This window comes from Xylocopa sonorina, unplaced genomic scaffold (assembly GCF_050948175.1).
Source record: "Xylocopa sonorina isolate GNS202 unplaced genomic scaffold, iyXylSono1_principal scaffold0059, whole genome shotgun sequence".
In the NCBI taxonomy this organism is placed as follows: Eukaryota; Metazoa; Arthropoda; class Insecta; order Hymenoptera; family Apidae; genus Xylocopa; species Xylocopa sonorina.
The window spans coordinates 536,071-549,536 of record NW_027490130.1 but is presented as its reverse complement, the minus strand read 5'-3'; the positions used below and the strand labels follow the sequence as shown (position 1 = coordinate 549,536).

General features: G+C 32.0%; 2 protein-coding genes across 2 annotated transcripts in view; both read left to right on the top strand.

Moving 5' to 3' along the window:
- LOC143432211 (protein krasavietz-like) overlaps positions 1-13,466 on the top strand; it is a 215,391-nt gene that overhangs the window by 57,186 nt on the left and 144,739 nt on the right. The gene's annotated exons all lie outside the window — the stretch shown is intronic.
- The window catches only part of LOC143432210 (vacuolar protein sorting-associated protein 45-like), a 38,878-nt gene that overhangs the window by 684 nt on the left and 24,728 nt on the right, over positions 1-13,466 (top strand). The window lies entirely within an intron of this gene.

Genomic DNA, 13,466 nt, shown 5'->3' with positions numbered 1-13,466 from the left:
CTTGAAACTCACATTGAGTAAATGTATTTTAACTATTAAAGAAATTAGAAATATTTAAAATATTATAAAGCGATAAGCAATTATTAGAAAGAATACTGATATTATAGATAAATCGATTATCGAAGACATCAAAATACAAAATAGTAGAATTAAACATTATTTGCAAGATACCCATTTTTAGGTGTATTTTCCTATAAAAGCAGTTAGTTAATATTTATAGTTTGAAAAAAGGATGTACAATATCAGCATTGTGTAGCAATATTTTGTACTTTTATTACAAAAAAGCTGTAAAGTTATATTTGCAATTGGATGGAAACTTTAAAGCAAGTATCATTTAATTATTTTACAAAATTATTCTATCGAATCATATCATTGTATTTAGTAATGAGATATCTGGAGAGACTTCTGCATATAATGCTGCTGCAGAATCCTTTATGGAAACTTCTAATTGGAGAAAGTTTTATGAGAGAATAATTCTAGAATGTCTTATCGAAAGAAAAATTTTAGTTTTTTGTTATGAACAATTAATTCTTGTTAAAAAAATGTGGATAGGATCACATTTAGATAGTATTTATTTGTACAAATGCAACTGCGCTTCACAAATTATTAGTTATGTTAATCAGTGAAAGTAAGAAATCATGATTTTTTAAGCATTGTAATGTGAATGTATTATTCTTCCTCCTAACATTGCTTTCATTTATAACTGCATATAGAAAGTATTTGCTCTTCTCAGTTTTTATACAACAGTGAAAGAAATGATAAATGTTGGAAATGGATTTATAAAATAAATTTTCAGGTTTAAACTTTATAATGTTATTCCTTTATTCAACGCATTGGAAGTGATTTCCTTACTCTCACACTATCCTAAGGGAATTGAATAAAGGAACTTAAAGAACAGCGGGAGAGAGCTGATGACCTAAAGCATTGATGAAAAGAAACAGCATCTCCTTTTACAAGAGAATAAATGATTAAATTTTGCACTTGTTTTTCAATGAAAATCTAACAATAAAGTTATACAAACATTTAATAAAATAAGCACGAAGGATACTTTTACTTCATATAATTGAAGAAATTAACAATTAGATTGCTTAAACATCGAATAGAAAATGCAATAATATCGATGTTATAGAGTGAATTTAGTCTGGTAACATCTGCAATATAATGAGGATATAATATTGTTAACAATATTCTAGATTTAATTACTGAAAAAGTAGAAAAATGTACTGAAATTAACAGTGAAGATGTGTTTTCCTATTTTAAAACATTCAAGGCACTAAAAAAAGGACCTGAAAGCTCTGAAGATATTCGATTGTGTTCAACGTTATATAGTGAAAAATTTGTACTATTTGTCAATTAAAAAGTATAAAATTTCCAAATGTGTAATTAAACTGTTCTCAATAGTTCTCCATAGTTTTTCTATAGTAATTTTGTTGTAAATAAACATGTATCATTTATCTACAAAAGATAGAATAATTCAAGATAGAAAAATTATCCTATCTAGATAGTTTTGTCTTCTTATTATTTAAGTGTGATTAAATTTTTGAATAAATTACTTTTTGTAAACACTAAAAATTTACTATATTATAACAAATAAAGGATTATATTTTTTAATATCAACTTGATTAGTTAGGTTTATATATAGGTATTATGCAAAGAATATCATTTGTTTAATATTAAATAATTCAAACAATGTTTAATACACAAAGTTTTTATTAATAACAAATAGAGATTTTATACAAAAAATGCAATCGTGGACAAAATTAAGTAGACAGGTCTATTGATTACTAAAAAGGTGTACAATGTAATGGCATAAACATATATCAGAATATATTGTTGTTGATTAGAATTGCAGAACATTTTATATGGATAAAATCTAGTGGATACTATATAAATATTCAGAGAATGAACTGAATTAGTATTTAGTATTGTAGCCTCTTGCATTAATTACTGCTTCTAATCTTTGTGCCATGCTTTCCACAAGTTTCTCAATAGAATTTGAATCAATTTGTTGAAATTTTAATCGCATTTTGTTTAAAAACACTGTTTCATTATGGGTTTTTTCTAATGGTATTTCCGAATCCAATAAACTCTATAAATTTTCTATAGGATCAAGATCTACACTTTGCAGTGGCCATTTGAGAACTTCTATCTCACAATCTTGTAAAAATTTTTTTATTTTCTTCGCTGTATGCTTAGTCCTGTTGCAATATTCATTTCTTCATTGAGATTTATTTTTAGATTTGACTTTTCCAGGTTTTAATTTTAAATGTCAACATATTTTTATCCACTTTTATTATTCCATGTATGGATTTTAAATTTTCAACTACACGCCAAGGAAAGTAACTCTATACCATTATGGATACATCTCCATATTTGACAGTAGGTAGATATACTGTTTTTTTATTTATGTAGCAGGTTTACAATGACCAAATGTTTATCAAAACTATTAAAGCACCCCTTACTTTCACTTAACATTATCGCAAACATTTAATATATAATGAGTCCTTTGTTCTTTAATTCTTTCTTTATACTTGTATGATATATATAAAATAATTCCTAAGTTTAATAATAATGTTTAAAAATGTTATGGGGCCAGAATACACATTATAAGTACAAAGGGTGTTAGATATATTTTTTGTAAGATAAATATTACGTAATTCTTCTTGCTTTTTATGTAATGAAGATTGATGATGACTCTCCTGTAAGAAAAGTGTGTTAATATAGAAATATTCAGGTGACTTAATGTCTACTAGGCGAGTTTATTTCTGTCTGACCTGAAGGTTCGTACAAGAATACTTTCTTAGGCCATTCGTACTAGCCTCGAGGACACCCTCAACGTCATGGTCCATTCGTATGTTTAGGCAAGGCCCCGGAGAGGAGCGATGCCGCAGGGAAATGCACACGGTCTTCGTTGAGCGCTCGTGCACCCTGTTATCCTATATTTCTTACACTTCCATATTCGAAACGAAGATACGAAGATCCGTCCAATCCGTAAAAATCTTTTAAAACTTATTTTTGCTCGCGTAAAAGTGTCGCGTAGAAGCCTTCTACGGTTCCTAATCAGAGTCAGCATAGCCAATCAAAAGATCATTATACTGTCCTCAGAGATAAGCCGGACGAGGTTTTTGCCGACCCATCGAAGACAACACGTACCTTGGTCGTTTGGCTAGATTCTTTTATGATGGCATGATGCGGCAGGTAGTATCCTGGTTGGTCGTCGGTAGCAGGTGATAGATGACCGAGGTTAAAATACTCCTGAATTACGGCTGCGTAATTCTTTCCTAATCTATTCTTTCCTTAACGATGCGTCTTCAGTTTGCCTTCCAATGAGTGTAATCGTTTCATGGCGGTCTGTCGTGAGTCTCCAATTGTTTGAGATTGTCCTTGAATGGCGGAGCTACTACGTACCTGCCGTTTTCTGGAAAATATTTTGTGTATAAGATACCAAATTCATTTGACAAAATAGAAACCAAGGATGATAAAGTTCAATGGCAAATTCTCTTTTGATAAATAAAACTTAGACTTTAGTACAGACCCGAGAGTCGAAATATAGTAGATTGTAAATGGGTATTCACTATTTAAGAATAATGAATTTGGAGATCCAGTAAAATACAAGGCCCGTCTTGTTGCTCGGGGTTTTGGCCAAGAATATTTAGTAGATTATAATGAATCTTTTTCACCAGTTGGAAGAGTCACGAGTTTCAGATCCATAATTACTAATACACCATATGGATGTTAAGAGTGCATTCTCGAATGGTGAATTAAAAGAGGAAATTTATATGAAAGTTCCTCAATGGATCAAAAGTAAAATTAGTCAGGTTTGCAAATGTACTAAATATTTGATAAAAGCCTCTAATAAAAAGGTTTTAAAAACTTAGCCATAGTTAGTTGCATCTACATTCTGGAAAACGGAAATATATCGAAAAATATACAGTGCTGGACAAAAGTATTGGCACAGCATGATTGTTATGATAAAAATGCTTATAACTATGAAACAAATTGTTAAAAAGGAAAAATTTGTTTACACGTTTATTTATTTATTATTCTAGATTATTATTTAACAGAAACAGTAATATAAATAAAGTGATATGCGAAATAATAACAAAAACATATTTATTGAGCGTTTTAAGCATGGACAAAAGTATTGGCACAAATGATTGAAAGTACTTAGAAATTAAAAATTAATATTTGGTTGGCCCTCCATTCCTCATGATAACTTCCTTCAATCGTTTTGGCATTGAAGTTACCAATTTTTTTGTAAAATCCGGCTCTATATTGTTCCATTCTTGTAAAATAATAGCTTTTAATTGGTTTTTGTTTGTTATATTATATTTTCTAATTTTTTTTTCTAATTCATTCCAAACATGTTCGATGGGATTCATGTCTGGACTCTGGGGTGGGGTATTTAATGTATGTGCGGTATTGTAAACGATCCATTGTCGTACAATATAGGCAGTATGTTTTGGATCATGGTCTTGTTGAAAATAAAAATCACGCGGGAGATTTAATTTATTAGCACTTTTAAATAAATTTTCCTTTAATATATTTAAATATACATATTTGTCCATAATCTCATCTATGAATACTAATTCGCCAACCCCAGACGCTGCAATGGAACCCCATACCATGACTCCACCTCCTCCATGTTTCACAGTGGCTTGTAAATGTTGTGGATCCATTTCCGTATTTGGCTTTCTCCAAACTAATACTCTGCCATCTGATTTAAATATATTAAATTTAGTTTCATCTGAAAATAATACGTTATTCCAGAATGTGGGATCCTTTTTTATAAATTCTTTTGCAAATTCTTTTCTCATCTTCCGATTCTTCTTGGATATGTATGGTTTCCTTCTTGCGACACACGCAGAATATCCCGCATCTTTTAACACTCTCCGTATAGTTTTCGAACTTACTTCTTTTTTATTTTCTTCATTTAACTTTGCTCTAAGTTGTGATGAGTTTAATTTACAATTTATTTTCACTTCCTTTACAATTTTCCGTTTTTCTCTAACTGTTAACTTTGAGGGACGTCCACTTCGATTCCTACTTTTGAAATCTGATTGATTCTCAAATCGTTTTACGACACTTCTAATAGTGAATCGACTTCTATTAACACTTTTTGCTATTTCACTATAAGATTTTCGCATTTTGTGCAAATTTAATATTATTTTTCTCTCTTCACTTGTAGTTTCTTTCCCTCTTCTTGACATTGTTGCTTGTTATATTTCCTATGTTGCTAATCGACTGAACTTAAGGATGACTGTTAGAAAAAATGACTATCAGGGAATCCCCTACCTATACCATCAAGTGACAATCGGATTTTTTTCGGAGAGATACAACTACACTAAATTTTGTATAATGTGCCAATACTTTTGTCCATGCTTAAAACGCTCAATAAATATGTTTTTGTTATTATTTCGCATATCACTTTATTTATATTACTGTTTCTGTTAAATAATAATCTAGAATAATAAATAAATAAACGTGTAAACAAATTTTTCCTTTTTAACAATTTGTTTCATAGTTATAAGCATTTTTATCATAACAATCATGCTGTGCCAATACTTTTGTCCAGCACTGTATATGTTGTTTTATACGTTGATGATCTTGTGATTGTAACGGCCAATAGTGAAACATTGGAAAACTTTCAAAGTTATTTAATGAATAAGTTTCATATGACCGATTTAAAGGAAACAAAGTATTTCCTTGGTATTAAGCTATGATTTCAATCCGAATTACAATGCGTTCTCACAACTCAACGCTACCCTAATCCCTGGTTTGTGTCCATTTTCCCAACTAAGCAATTGTTTTTCTCTATAGTTTCGTCGCGACTGACCGTTGTCCAGTCGTGTACGACATATCCTTAACTTTCGTTTATTTATGACCAATTTCCTTTTTGTCCTTGTCTGTTTCATCCTTTTCTATACGCATTTTTCGCCCTCGCGTCAGTTCGTTTAGAACCCTCGATTCGCTTAGAAGCCTCAGCTCGTTTAGAGCTTTGAGATAGTCTACAGTTCCATGCAACGGGCGGGCGCTTCTCAGTTCTATATTTCAATGTAAGTGCAACTTGCAACGTAGTAAGTTTCAACTTGCAATGTTCTACTAGAAGTTCGTTTAGAACCTTTAGCTCCCGTTAATAAGCAACACCACTATCGTTATTGTTATTGTTATAGTTGACTTTAATATTAAAATTGAGGGCGATATTCGGTATGTTATTTTTCCACTCATACGCCTCAGATCAGAGTGCTTACATACAAATAGTATTAGAGAAATTGAAAACCTGCAAGTACACTTTTTTTGAGTAAATTACATTATATAACTCTAAATTCAAACGATAAATTTGAAGCATCATGTCAAAATTTAATCGGATGTTGGATGTATATAATGGTGTGTACGCGGCCTGATTTGTATGCCGTGGTAAATATTTTAACTAGATACACGAACAAAAATAATAAAGAATTAAGGCAAGAATTGAAGTATGTATTAAGATATCTAAAAGGTACGAAATATATCAAATTAACTTATGTAAGAGGTCGGTATAATAATCTTTTGATTGACTTTACTGACTCCGGTTGGGGAGGTAGTGATGTAAATGACAGAAAAGGTACAACTGGATACCTTTTTAAACTATTTAAGCGATGTACTATTTGTTGGAATACGAAGCGGCAAGCATCGGTTTGTAGTAATTAGCATAAATATAAGGATTGACTAGCCAATCATTATCTATAAACATAATAATGAATGAATAAGTATTGCTAACAATCCAAACAGTCGGAAGAGATCGAAACACAGAGATATAAAATACAATTTTTCCAGAGAACAAGTTGAAAAGAAAAATATACAACCATTAGCACCTCAGATATCTTCGAAACTATAAGTTTCATCGAAATTGTTTGGTATTACCCACGGGTTATCGGAATGAATACCAAAGGTTCGGGCTTGGCCGTTTTTGCACAACGGTGTGCCGACTAAGAAACTATGTTCTAATAATCGAAGGACTACCTTCCTGATGGTGGAAGGAACAAAACTAAGATTCCGGGTTCCGTAATACTCTTTATTATTTACGTCTCGACCGCTGGAGCGCTAAGACAGTTCTGCCGTCTCCCAGCGCGTTCCGGAAAAATTACAATTCTAACTATGTCGTTGTGGGGGTTGAGACACACGGATAGGTCCAAAAATCAAACTATTTGGTGTGGTGAGGGAAACGGCCAAATTATACTATTGGACAAAATCTAAACTAAGTGGCCGCCCCTAAACCGAGCTCGCTCTCAGGCGCCGTGTTGCCCTTGAGTGATGCACGCGGAAATTCCGTATGTCTCCATCAACGACCGGAGTCAGCAATAACCTTAAGAGACACTTCAGCTGTGAGATACATGAGACAAAGAAGTAAATCAACCGAAGGGTTTCTCGCATAATAAGAGGAGATGGAAACTCTAGTACTGAAAAAACTACAAATGCCATGGTCTCAAGATAATTATCGTTGCTCCGAACCGAACTAAGACTAATGACTATTCACAAACGGGCAAGAGCCTCTAATAACTAACGCCAAGAAGGGTGACATAGCCGTCCTGGCGTAAACAGAAATATTTTCTGATATAATATTGCACAGTACGAAGGTGGCCATCAGGTGGCGACAATAATTTCTTTGCAAGTAAAAGTACATCGGATATTTGAAGCTCACCTTCATTTTTTTAAATGGATCGGTATGTTTTTGCTTCCGTATTACGATAGAGCATCTTAAAACGAGTTCAACGATCTGTAACATGATGTCATTGAAGGTCATAAAAAGTAGAAAAAAGCGATAATACTTACGGTTTTGGTAGTAAATGAAGCATACGTATCGTAAACAGTAAAGAAACGCGTAATATTTACCATTTACTTCACTGTGTATAAACACTGCTCGAAGGGCATTTTAATGGTTTGCAGGATAATGATCCAGTTTTCCTTGGTTTTTTCCTCTTTTAATTGTTGAGGTAGAATACTTATGTCTTTACCGTTTAACAAATATATCGGTGCGAAACCGATTACTGTATGTTCAATTTTATTATACTTTTCTAAGCATTCTCTAACAATTGTTGTCCAAGCCTTTTTTCTTTTTACTTTCGTTTATTTTACATATTTTATTAAGTAGTGTCTGGTTCATTCTTTCATTCAGAACGTTCAAAAATAGTGCGTTTACTGCTATGAAAATTAGTTTTACATTTTTCACTCTTAGATATTCTTTGAACTCTTTCGGACTGATGTCCGGATATTGGTCTGTGAGGATTATTTCAATTTATTCCGATTCTATTATTAATCTATCATTTTTATCAACTTTATAAAATCGTTTGCACTTTTGTATGTTTTTGATGTTAGGATGAAAGTATATCTTATGAAATGGTCTACCAGAAGGTGTAAATTTTGTTTCACCGAAACCACCGATTGTGTTTATCGACATTATCTCAAACGGTTTCGGGCCATTTTGGATTTATTTTTTATGCATAGCTGGTAATTCTTACATTTTTAAATATTTTCCATTAGATTTCTAGCTGTATAGTATGGACTAATTTATCTTTGCATTTGTTTTATTCCGATGTGGCACCATTCTCTATGTATCTTTTTTATCATTTTTCTGTTATAGTCCTCTGATAGAATTATTTTTTCTTTCTTTCATTTCCTGTATCATCTTATTACTCGTCTGATCTATCTTTATTTCATCTACTTCAATTAAGTTAACTACTTTTAATACTTCTTTAATATTTTCGATTGGTTCTAGAACTGGATTTCGGCTTAGACAATCCACTTCGGTAGTATCTTTTCCCGAAACATATTTTATCTGAAAATGATATTGTGATAAGTAGTATAGGAGATCACCAAGCTCTTCATCCGTTCTAAATCCAATGTTCTGGTTCTCTAGGGGTTTGTGGTCTGAGTATATTGTAAATATTTTTTTCATTAGCCAATGTTGCCAATATTTTACGGCTTCTTTTATTGCTAGGCATTCTAGGTATATAGCCTTTTTCTTTTCTGGCTTTCATTTAGTTTTTTTTTAAAAATATGGCACTGGTCTATCCTTTCTATCTGGTTGTTCTTGTTTCAGTATTGCACCAATAATATTGATGCATCTGTAAAGATTTTTGTTGGGTAGTTGTTATTGAATATTTCTAATATAGGTTTCGAACATAGTAACTTCTTTATTTTATTGAATAATCTTTCACAGTCTTCCATCCACACAAATTTTTCATTTTTTCTGAGTAGTCAGTGGATCTAACATTATTGCGCTTCCTAGATGTATTCATCGTAGAAATTTATTTTTTCTAGGAATTCTCTAACATTCTTTTGTGTTCTTGGTCTCGAAAAATTTTCGATTGATATTAGATTATCCTTTACTGGTCTTACTGTGTTGTTCTCAATTATATGTCCCTATTATATGTCTCAATTATAGGTATTTCATTGACTTTGAAACGAATGTACATTTTGTGAATTGCGATCTGAAGCCTTCCTTTATTAGTGCTTTTAAAACCTGTTCTATGTGTCCGACATGTTCTTCAAATGTTTTTGAATAAATTAGAACATCATCTGCATAGTTTTCTAAGAACTCTTTGAGGTTGTTTTCTGAGTATATTGCTTGATTCTTTGAAATATTGCTAGGGCTGTTTTCAAACTAAATGGGAGGCTTGTTCATTGATAGTGACCATCTTGTGTTACAAAACCTATTTTTTTTATCTTCTATATGTAAAGGGATTGACCAAAAAACTGAGTTAATATCTAATGTTGTAAAGTATTCAAAATTTTTGACCTTTGACATTAAATCATCTATCAGAGGAAAAGGCTGTGATTGTGGTATCACTATTTTATTTAGATCTCTAAAATCAATACATAGTCTAGCTTTCTTTTTTTCGTCTTTCTTGTATGCTAGTGTTACCGGTGTAGCAAAGGGGATGTATGATTCTTCGATTAAGTTTTTCTCCAACAATTTTGTTACTTGGTTTTCTATTTCTTGATTATCTTCTATGGTGCATTTGTACTGCCTCTTGCTACAATATTTGTCTATTAATAAGTGTATCCTAGCTTCGTAGTCTTTTACCATTCCTATATCGTACTTATCTCTGGTAAAAACATTATTATATTTTTATATCAGTCTTTTTATCTCAGTCTTATTTGAGTTGTCTACGTTTTCCAACTTGATCTTTGAATTCCTCTTCTTTTACATGTTCATTAATATTTATTTGTGCCTCTTTTATATTCTCGGTATTGTCTATCTGTTCTATCTTTTTCTCTATTTTTGTCTTATGTGTTTCTTTCTTTTGTGATGTACTTAGGTTTTCACCTTGAATTAATTTGAATTTCTTTATCGTATCCAATTCTATTAAAAATTCTTTGAAGTCATTTTTTTCTACAATAAATACATCCACCTCTTTTTCGATATAAAAAATTCTTACTTTTATTGTTATTAAGTCATTTGTACTTCTTACACCATTAATCATTTTTATGAATATTTTGTTTACGTCTTCTTTTTTCTTTATTGTTTAACCAATTTTACATTTACGAGAGAAATCTGGGATTCTGAATTGTATGTTCAATTTATTTCTAATTTATTTGCTAGCAGCATCTTCAACTTGATTAATAGGTGTGATCACTCGTTTTTTGCTTCTGTGTTCAAGTCTACTTCTAACACTGGGTTACTTCCTATTGTACCTGTTATTTTTATCTTTCTCATTTTCTTTTATTTTGAACCAATATTTCTCCTTAGGATGATATCTTACACTTTTATTTAGGTATTCACATGTTTGCATGGTTTCTTTCCCAAATTCTTCTTTTTAAAATCTAGCTTACCATTTCTTGTTGTTATATTGTTTTTTTTATACATTAGATCCTCACATCTTTTGATTTCATTAAATGAATCTATAATATTATTTATCTAATCTCTATCAATCTTTTTCCTGATAAATTCTGGTAATCCTAATATAATTATATCTATTAAAGCATCCTGGTCTGTAGATTTATTTATTTCTAGCAAGAGTGTCTCTTTTTTCATCGCATAGTCCAATAATGATTCATCTTGATACCTGTATAAGTGAGCATGTATTCTGGTTCTCCAACCTTTATTTGCAAAGGATTCTAAGAAATTTTCTTTCCATGTTCCCAATTATTTTCTGAATTATCGTTGATTACTCTAGAAGTATACCAATTTTGACATGATTCACTTAGGAAAAATCTCATTATTTCAATTTCCAGTTTATCTGCATCTATCTTGAATCTCGAGCATTCTTCTTCGTACATCCCTAAATTTCTCTATTATAAACTTATCTGCTATATGTTTTAAATTTTTCTCCTCTGTTTTTTTTTTTGTAATGACTCAATTAGTTTTTTTAATATTTTAGCCAAGTCTATTTTCTCTGTCTCCCTTTGTTCTTCATCCTCTTGTATTTCATCTAAAAGCTGTCCCTCAAATTCTATATTTCCACCTTCATCTATATATGTTTTCTGCAATTCCTTCATTAGTACTACTCATACACTACACACTTGGCTTTCACTTTTGCATAAATATTTGTTTCCTTTACCTTTTTATGGGCGTTTATATGTTTGAATTCTTATGGCATAGCATATTTTTTTCCTTCTTCTATTGTTAGTGAGGTTATGTTTATAATACTCGACTTGTCATCTGTTGGAGATGTTTCTACCTTGAAACTAAATTTCAAGCAATTTCAAGCAATTTCAAGCAAATTTCTTTTTTTCATTTTTAACTAGAATTGTCGTTTTTTTTTAAGCCTATATGTTCCATCTGGTGTTAATGATTGTAAGGCGTACGGGAGTAAGAACAACGCTCGACTTCTCGCTCTCAATTTTAATATACAAATCAACAATAACAATAGTGATAATAGAACAAAATAATTCTTATCGCGGTGCTGTGGCTACAAGTCTTTCGCGTTACTACGCATCTGTACTGAAAACTCTGAACGAATACAGAGCTCTCAACAAACTCCAAACTCTAAACGGAAAAGCAAACGCTTCCACGCAAACGCAAGGAACGGAAATTGGTCATGAATAAACCAAAGTCAAGGATCTGCCGTACACGACTAGGCAATGCTCAGTCGCGACGAATTCTTGAGGAAAACAATTGCTTGGCCTGAAGGATCGATACAAACCAGACGGATGTCGGAATTAGGATAGCACGCGGGCCTGGTCGTCAAGTGCTAACCCGCGGTGACCAGACTTGCGCTGAGTCGTGGGAACGCATTGTGATTTAGACCGAAAATTTATAACTCTGAAAATCACGGAGTTGTAGCCGCCACAATTGAACAACAGACTAATTTGTTTCGGTAAATAAAGATTTTGTTTTATTAAACATTCCTTACAATTATTTATAAACTTAAAAACTAAAAAAACTTATTTATAAACTAATTGTTTACATCTCACTTGTAAATAAAGAAACGACAATTAGAGTCTCTTGTTCCTTTTTCTTTATTTACGCTGGCTTTTTCTCGTTAACTTGTAAAAGCCCGTTCAAAGGATGCGCTGAGCACAACGCGCGCTCAATTCACACTGAAGAAAACATGCTTTATTTACATATGTATGTGTGTGTATTCTTTTATCCGTCTACTGTTGGTACCCTACGCTTAGAGTCGCTCAGACGAGGAGCTGGTACCTTACGCGCAGCCTAGTCTCGCTTGAGTCGCTCAAACGGGAAGCTAGTTAAAGCCCAAACCCGGAGCGATCTCGGTCTACCCTGCAGAGTCGCTGAAACGAGAAGCTGGTTAAGGTCCAAACCCGGAGCGGTCTCAGTCGGGTAAAACTCTCAGATTTTCTCTGTCTCTTCCTGTAGGCGGTCCTGCAGCTCTATTTGTACTCTATTCTCTATGTGTACTCTCTCGGTTGATTGCACATGCGTATTCTTGGCACCGTCTATTGCTTGTCGAAATATTTATATTTATTTAATTTATTTTCTATATTTGTTTATTGTTTATATTTATTTATACATATTATTTTATTTACATTTTTAACTAACATATTATTTATACATATTGTTTACAGTTACACTAACATATTATGTGTACATATTATTTTATTTACATTTTTTGGTATTTATAATTATTTTTAATTGTTAATAACATAATGGGGCCGTGACAGTAGCATGCTTGGTGGATAACTTCTTAAATCATACAATGCTTTCTGCAATTTATAAACGCTTTTTCGCTGTTGTCTGGAATCCTAAAGAGTGTCTCATATTTCGGATGTAATCCTACTATTAAGAAATGCTGTTTCAATTCTCATTGTCTGCAGCTTTGTCATAGGTGAATAAATGTGTTTTTAATTTTTCCCTCTTGTTGAAAATCTTTGACTACTAGTCTAGCCATATAAATAGCTCCAGCATTCCTTGCTTTATTTGGTGCTTGTACTAATCCCAAGTTTTATTCTTCTCTATGCTATCCTTCCTATACTTCCTTCAGAAACATGCTCAGTATACTTACATCTGAATAGTTTAC